This window comes from Phalaenopsis equestris, unplaced genomic scaffold (assembly GCF_001263595.1).
Source record: "Phalaenopsis equestris unplaced genomic scaffold, ASM126359v1 Scaffold000002, whole genome shotgun sequence".
NCBI lineage: Eukaryota > Viridiplantae > Streptophyta > Magnoliopsida > Asparagales > Orchidaceae > Phalaenopsis > Phalaenopsis equestris.
Genome location: NW_018164444.1, coordinates 10,966,391 through 10,974,309, shown reverse-complemented (window position 1 = coordinate 10,974,309; position 7,919 = coordinate 10,966,391).

Sequence of the window (7,919 nt, the reverse complement as noted above, 5' to 3'; positions counted from 1 at the left end):
TATATATATATATATATTATTAGGCTCCCTTTAGAAAAGTGGATCGAACTGGCCCGTTTGATCGTTTCGATGTGAATCGGTCGGTGGCCTTGCCCTCGCATGCATTGAACAGGACTAAACCGGTTTGGAACCTACGAATCTGGCCGACTTGACCCCTAAACCGGAAATTATATTTTTAACATTTATGCACCTAATTTTGTGTAATTTATGCCTAAACTCTATTTTTTACATTTATACCACTAAAATTACTCATATCATATCTAATAGATTACCATTACAAATAAATTCAAGTTAAATACATGTCACCCTATTTTATTTATTTACATATCTAATACCTAAACTCTACTTTTTTACATCTATACCATCAAAATCATCTGTATCATACAAAATATCACTATTTTTAAAAGTGAAATTCAAGTTTTCTTGCATTGAAATAATGACATGTTAAAATTGAAATTTAAATGTTAGATATTTAAATTTATAGGAATTGAATGTTATATAAATCTTATCTATTCTTATTTTTAAATATATTTGATGCGTGCTAGAAAATTCGCGACGGTAGAGTAACGAACTATGGTTTTAGCGTTTTACGAAAGTTCAACACGCACACAGATGAAAGAGAAACAAGCGGTGATGATTCCAAAAGTTTTTAAGTGGAAAACCCGTAAAAGGAAAAACCATAGAGTCTGGCCCAGTTGCGGAAAATCACTATTGAATTGATGATTACAGAAATCTCTTATCCCACAGACGAGAAAATGGTAACTATATTTTTCAGATTACAACGTTGATTGACGGTTGACAGAGGTCGATGGCGATTGGTAGTGGTTGACGACGGAGGTCGGTGGTGGTATTCAGCGGATGGTGATGGTCGACGACGATCGATGGTGGCGACGACGGAGGTCGGCGGTGGTCGATGACGATCGGCGGTGATGCTGAGTTGCGGCTTCTCCTCAAGGTCTCAGGCTCTCTCCCTAGACTTCAGCTTCCCCTCATGTGAGGGGTGGGGGTCTATTTATAGTGTTCTGGGTACAATTAATGCAAGAATATGAACTATTTTAATCGAACGGTCCGACGAGCTTCCCTCAATCATATGGCGTTCCGGAGAGCTTCCCTCGATCATACAACGTTTAATGAACATTTGAGTGTCTTAATGATGTCAGAATTGAGTTTTGGGCTCGTTGGATTCGTCTCTTGAGCTTGTTGGATTCATCTTGTCGAGCCGCTCACGAGCCGCTCAATTCAATTACAAACTTGTCATATTCGACAATTGTTTGACCTTCCAAATGTGTCTGAAGCTCTTCTAAGTGTGGTTCAATGACTTGATCTGGGCTTGATTTGACTCGAATTGGACTAGTTTTTATATCATTAGGTCCGTCTCATCGGCAGGTCAATTTTACTATAAGTTTGTTGAAATCGAAGCTTAGGATGAATTTTTATCAAGATATGAACGTTTCTTGTTCAAAATATCATCTCGAGATTTATTTCATGTCTCGAGATTCGTGCCCGATGATGAAAGTTTGTCGGTGGCGTATCAAAACTTATATAAGCCACTTATGTAAAGTGTGTTAGAATCTATGAATAAGAGTTCAATTGTTATTTTGTTTCACTTTACTCCACATTTAAATTTATTTTGACCAAGCAAGTTTTAAAAGATGTGTAATCCGGTACATTTGACGGAAGCCATGTGGAACAATTAGAGTGAAATTATCATTTTCTAAAGTGCATAGGAATATAAACCTTGAGGAATGTTGGTCGTATCAAGAACATTTGACTTGTCATCATTTTTGCCAATTATGGTAGATAAAGCTTAGATTCTTACAAAAATGATTAGGCTTTCTAATTCCCGATGGAGACTATGAGATAATTTGTTTCTTGATTTACAACTAAAGTTGCAAAATATTCAAACTCAACTTGCATAAGTAACTTTGAATAACCATATATATATATACTTATATATATATATCTTAAATTGCATAATTAGAATTCAATTTCTAAAGTTTAACATTGATTGAATAGTTGGAGAAATTAAGATAAAGAAAATAAGTTCTTAACTTGATCAAAATTCACAATTTGATTCTTGCAAGACTTTGCCCTCTTCATCAATTTAGTGTTTATTACAAAAGGTTTAAAAAATTTTAGTTTCGTTGCCTGGAATCAATGAAAAGATTTTTGTTAAGTTGATATTAATTTTAAGATCTTGTCTTAATTCAACTTTTGTGTTGTGCAAGTTGCATCTTTTATTTGTATTTTTCTCTAGGATTATCTTTGTGTTATTAATTGTTAATTATTTATATACTATTATTTTTATTAAATTATTGAATTTATATTTATTAGTTTAAACTAGTGTTCGTGCATTAGATAGAAAATCATGAAATTGTGTTGTTTGTCCCTAAAGTTAAAACACATGTAAAACCTTAGAAAACTAAAGGAGACAGCAAATTGATATGAAAACATGGCAAATCATCCAAAAGAAGCTATAAGTAACCTAGACCACTTAGGTGCTTAATAAATCTTTTGATAGATGAGGTTCATCAAAGGCTTAAGAGGAAACCCATCCATGTCAATAACTTTGAACTAAAACCAGTCAAAATTCAACTAGTAGTTGGGTTTTATTTTCGCGCTGGCATGGGGCTTTTGAATATCGTGCAAAATCAAAGGTTTTGGTTTTTCAAATAATCAAGCGTGTCATCGAACGTAATAAACCACCTCAATATATAGAAATACAATTTTTACAATGGGTTTAACTAATCGAACTAATAAAACATTATATATCTGCACTGGTTTGCGATTTAAGCTCGATAGATTAGTTCTGGGGTCTTCTTCTTACAATAAGGCTAAGTCTCTATAGTTAATTACAGCTTAAGCAAAGGAAATTACTTAAGAATACTCTCGATTAAAGTTGTGGTTTTGTCCTAAAAAATTTCTAAGTTTAGGCCTCGACGATTGAAGATTAGATTTTAAAAAGGGAAAAGCTCAATAAGAAAAATGTTAACAGAAGCCAAAAGGGGAGAAGGTAGAGGACACTCGAAGATACCGAGGAAAACTTAGTAGTATTTTATACTATCGTATTATTTGGAATTTGTCATTTTTGAATTAAATTTTAATTTTTCATCCTGATATTTTGTTAAAACGTTAAGAGTCATATTACATGACATACAATCATTCATAAGGCTAAAAGTGAAGTTTTATGTCGTAGGGTAGTGCTCACTAATAGAGGTAAAAGTTTCAGAACCCTAACCTAAAAGAAGGGAGAACATGAAATGCAACGAACTTATAACCCTATCAAGAAAGGCTGCCATCTAAACCACCTGATCACATTCAAAGTCATGCACGACTGGTCTCGATGATGCAAGAAAGGGTAGGTTATTGTTTTTTAGGGGTAATAGATCTTACAACTTGATTATAAATCAAGTTGTCTGGGTATGTATGGTATGCATATTGTCCTAAGACTAATGTGAACATATTTTAAGATTTCAAATGTAAGTGTTTTATGCTTCTCCACACTCAAATATTTGATTTTAATTAGTGTTGAGTGCACCGAAGCAAGTTGTGTAATGGGTTATGCAAGTCCTTGATGATGAATGCTTAGAAGGTTTATTTAAAAGGCTAATTGGTATGCATAGACATAAATCACTCTATAAGATAATGGTTATTACGAGTCAAACCACCCCTTTTTGTGCAATGAATGATGGTCTAAAGACAAAAAATATGAGCAATATGTTATCCATATGTCTACAGATCATGTTATCGTTCATATTCTTAAATCAAAAAGGAGTCTCTACTCAATTTTATTTGATGTTAATCGATGTTGTTTAGATGTATGATGTTTCTGTGGTTATGGATGTGGTGATTTACGTAGTCTAATTTTGGTTATGAGTTTTATTTTAAAAGTTTAAGTTAGGTTATTTAGGTTGGGGTAGAAGGTTTATTCCTTAGGCGAGCCTATCTGTGATCCAGGTAAAAGGCAGAAATATAAATATCAACATATAATTTGGGCTAATCTATCAAATGAATATAGATAAACTGATGACTTGGGTGCCAACCCAAACTTATATCTGACTCGTCAACTAGCATCATCCGAACAAGTATTGATGTTTTTAGTTGAGGTTCACCCTTCACTTCATGTTTCTTCTTCTTTTGGATAGTTTGAATGTTTATAGTCAAATGAACATAACACTTCTTAACTCTATAAAAGAAAAGAAGGCTCAAAGAAAAGATCTTAGGTTACTACAAATGCTTACTTATTTATATTAGCCCTACAGAATAAAGTTAGCATACCCTAGTAACATCTAAGACATTATTTTGTATTTTGTCTTTATTAACCCTGCAAAATAATATGCTAGAATACTTCATTTTAATGTTAGAAAGATAAATGTATTTACTTTGACCATTAGTGTGTTATTATTGTTCTTTTTATTTTAATCAACACGGTCAAGATGCCCTGTAAAATAAAGCTAGAATATTTCATTTTAATGTAAGAAAGATAAATGTGTTTACTTTGATCATTAGTGTGTTATTATTATTCTTTTTATTTTAATCAAACGGTCAAGATGCTCATAGCTTTCCATTGTTCTGGGATTGCCATGTTCTTTGATATACTTAGTCCAGAGAGGTGGTCAAGCATACTCTAATCGAAAGATTCTTGTCAACAACCGTTAGTTGCGTCATACAAGAGATCTTCATAGATACATGTAGCAAGGTTAAAGTTGTATTTTGTGATCTTTGTTAATTAAAGTTTCATTTAAGTTTTGGTGTTTTTTTTAGATTTTAGGGGGGGTTAAAAATTTTAGGTTATTGAAGACTTCTTAGCTGATTAAATTTTCTTTATCTTTTATTTTTATTTTATTTTTTATGTTAAAATGACCTAGCATAGTTCCGTCCTCTTGGGCTCATTAGTTTTGTGGTCCGTTTAGTCATGAGTGATTGGAAGGTGTTTTGTTAGCAGCCATCAGTTGCCTCCTCTGAAGTTCCTTCTCAAATTGGGTTGTGCATTATAGTTGAAGTTTAAGTTTTAATGATTTTTAGGTTGTATTTTATGTTATATCTCTTATGTTTATTACAAACTTTGCATTTCAGCTCATTGTGTCTCTAGAGTGTATTTTTAAGTCAAGTGTGCTTTTATTCTCTTATGAGAGGTTAAACACTCCTTAGCTTGGTTTATTGTTGTTAATTTTGAGGTTGGTACATGTTAACTAAGGTTAGCTCGAATTAGCTTATGGTGATCTGGGTCGGCCTAAGTTGGATTTAATTTGATTGGGGTTAGCCCAAGTTAGGCTAATTTGACCCAAGTTTACTTAAGTTTGATTTGGGTTAGCCCGGGTTAGGCGAAGATGACACAGGTTTGCTTAAGCTTGATTTTGGCTTAGCTCAAGTTAGGCCGAGTTGACTCAGGATTGATTAATTTTAACTTGGGTTAGCCCGGGTTAGGTTGGGTTGGCCCTGATTTGTTTATGTTTGATTTTGGGCTAACACAGGTCAAGTCGGGTTAACCCTAGTTTGATGAAGTTCGATTTTGGGTTAGCCCATTAACCCTGGTTTGATTACATTTGATTTGGGTTAGCCCATGTTAGGTTTAGTTGACCCTGGTTTGTTTAAGTTTACTTTGAGTTGAGTCGGGTCTAAGTTAAGTTTAGAATTTGGTTAATTCAAGTTTAAGTTAAATTAAACTTGATGTAAGTTTAAGTGTAGTTAGGTTAGACTTGAACTGAGTTTAGATTTAGGTAAGTCAGTTAAGGTCTATGTTGTGTTTAAAGTTGGGTTTATGGTTAGGTCTAAGTTAGGTTAGACGTATGTTTAGTTTTAGTTTAAGTTTATGATTTGGTTAAGTCTAAGTCTAAGTTGGATTAGACTTGAGTTAAGTTTAAAGTTTAAATTAAGTTGAGTCTATGTTGGGTTAGACCTAAATTAAGTTAGGTCCAAATTGGGTTAGACCTAAATTAAGTTTAAGATTTAATTATTCAGATAATTTCTTAATTACGGGGATAATTATAAAACTAACCTTATTTAACTAACTCAAATTTTTTTTTTTTGTGGTCTTATTTCATAATTTCATAATTTTGATCTTTTTTATTTTTTTTTCTTCTGATTTTGTTATTTGTATGGTCTTATTTTTCCTTCTTAGTGTCGTCTTGTTTTCTATTTCTTTGATTTGTTATTGCTCTTTTGTTCATGTTTATAATTTTTTGGTTTTTAGTTGGTTTTTTTATATTCGCTCTTTTATATGGCTTTCTGACTTGTTGGTGTTTTGCATTTTAATGCAACCACTGTGAATACATTATTTATAATTTTGATGGTATTTTGGATGCTCTCCTATAGTCTTTTGATTGTTTTGTTTTGTTATTAGATGTTGTTTTTTATTCTCTTTTTTGTATTACTTTTTGTTCTATGCTTTCAGGCTTTTCTTTTGCAATTTTTGAGTTTCAATGTGGATATTCTAGTTTGTTGGGATCTTTTTTATTATGGTTTTGGCTGTTTTTGTGGTTGGCTTTTGTTTATTTGGGTTACTTTTGTAAGGTTTGAAGCTCTGGCGTTATTTCTATCTTTCGGTTGACTTTTTATTTTTGCTTGATTTGGTATAGATAGTTTTTTATCTGTTCTTTTCTATAGCTTTTTCTTGGAGGTGTGTTGCATTTTAATACAGCTAATGTGAACATTCATTATTCATAATTTTGGAAGGTTTTGTGAGTGCTCACCTAGTGATTTCTTTTGATTTCCAATAGATTGATCTCCTTGTGTTGACTGTTAGTCCTTGGTTTTGCTTGTTAGATTTATGCTAGTTGTCTCTCATGTTTCTGCTAGTTGGCTTGTTGGTTCTTATTTCTCCTTGTGTATTTGTTTTGGTTATAGTCTTTGGCATTTGAGTTTGATGTGGTTTTATTCTGTTTAGGTGTTTATTGATTTTTTTTATTGCTTTTACTTCAATGGGCTGTTTTTTCTGGTTTGAAGCTCTGTAGTTGATTCATTTCATTAATGTTGTTGGCTTATTGATAGGTTTGTTTTCTTTCTTAATCTTTTTGAATTGCTGAGACTGATTACCGAGCATCGATGAATTCCAACTTTTTCAAAATTCAACCAATTTCAGAATCTATTTTTATATATTCTAAATTTCGGATGTTAATATCTTCTAGCAAGTGATCTATAAGCTCAGGCTCAGAGATCTGTGGGCTTTTAAAATTATTGTTGGTTCTGATGCTGGAAAAGTCCTCTTTGCATTTGTTAAAGGATTGTTTGAGCTCAAATTTTTTTTTTTGTTATTGATTTTTGGAAAAAAAAAATGGAAACAAACAAAAAAAAAAAAACTGTATTTGCTTATTGGTTTTTATTTTATATCCATTTTTTATATTTTATGAATAAAAACTTTTATTTTTAAAATATTCAAAATAGAAAAAAAAACTTATTTTTGTCTATTTTTAAAACACTGAAAACGAGTCCCACAGCTCAACGCCGCCATAGTAGGCCGTTGAACGTTGTCGGCCCCCACTTGTCGATTGCCCTCATCACCCGCCCGCGACCCCGCTCGCCCGACCGTGTTAGCCCCTCTCGCCTGCCGACCCAGCTAGCAGCCGACTGTCGCCCGTCCCGCCGACCTCAAGTAGAGGTGTCACAATTCGGGTAAGCGGCGGGTCGGGTACGAGTCAGACATGAAAATGACCCGATATGAATAGGGTCAGCCTAAAACTGTCCCAAATAATAAACAGGTTGAAAACTTAGACCCGAACCCAACCCAAATTTTCATGCTTGGGTTTTGGGTTCAACCCGAACCAAACCCGAATAATAAACGAGTTGAATTCTCTAACCCAAACCATACTCGAAAAATATTTGGGTCAACCCTAACCCGAATTTTTTCGAGTTGAGTTCGAGTCGTGTTGACGTGTCTGGTCAATTTTTGACACTCCTAACCATCGGTTGTTGTCGTCCGC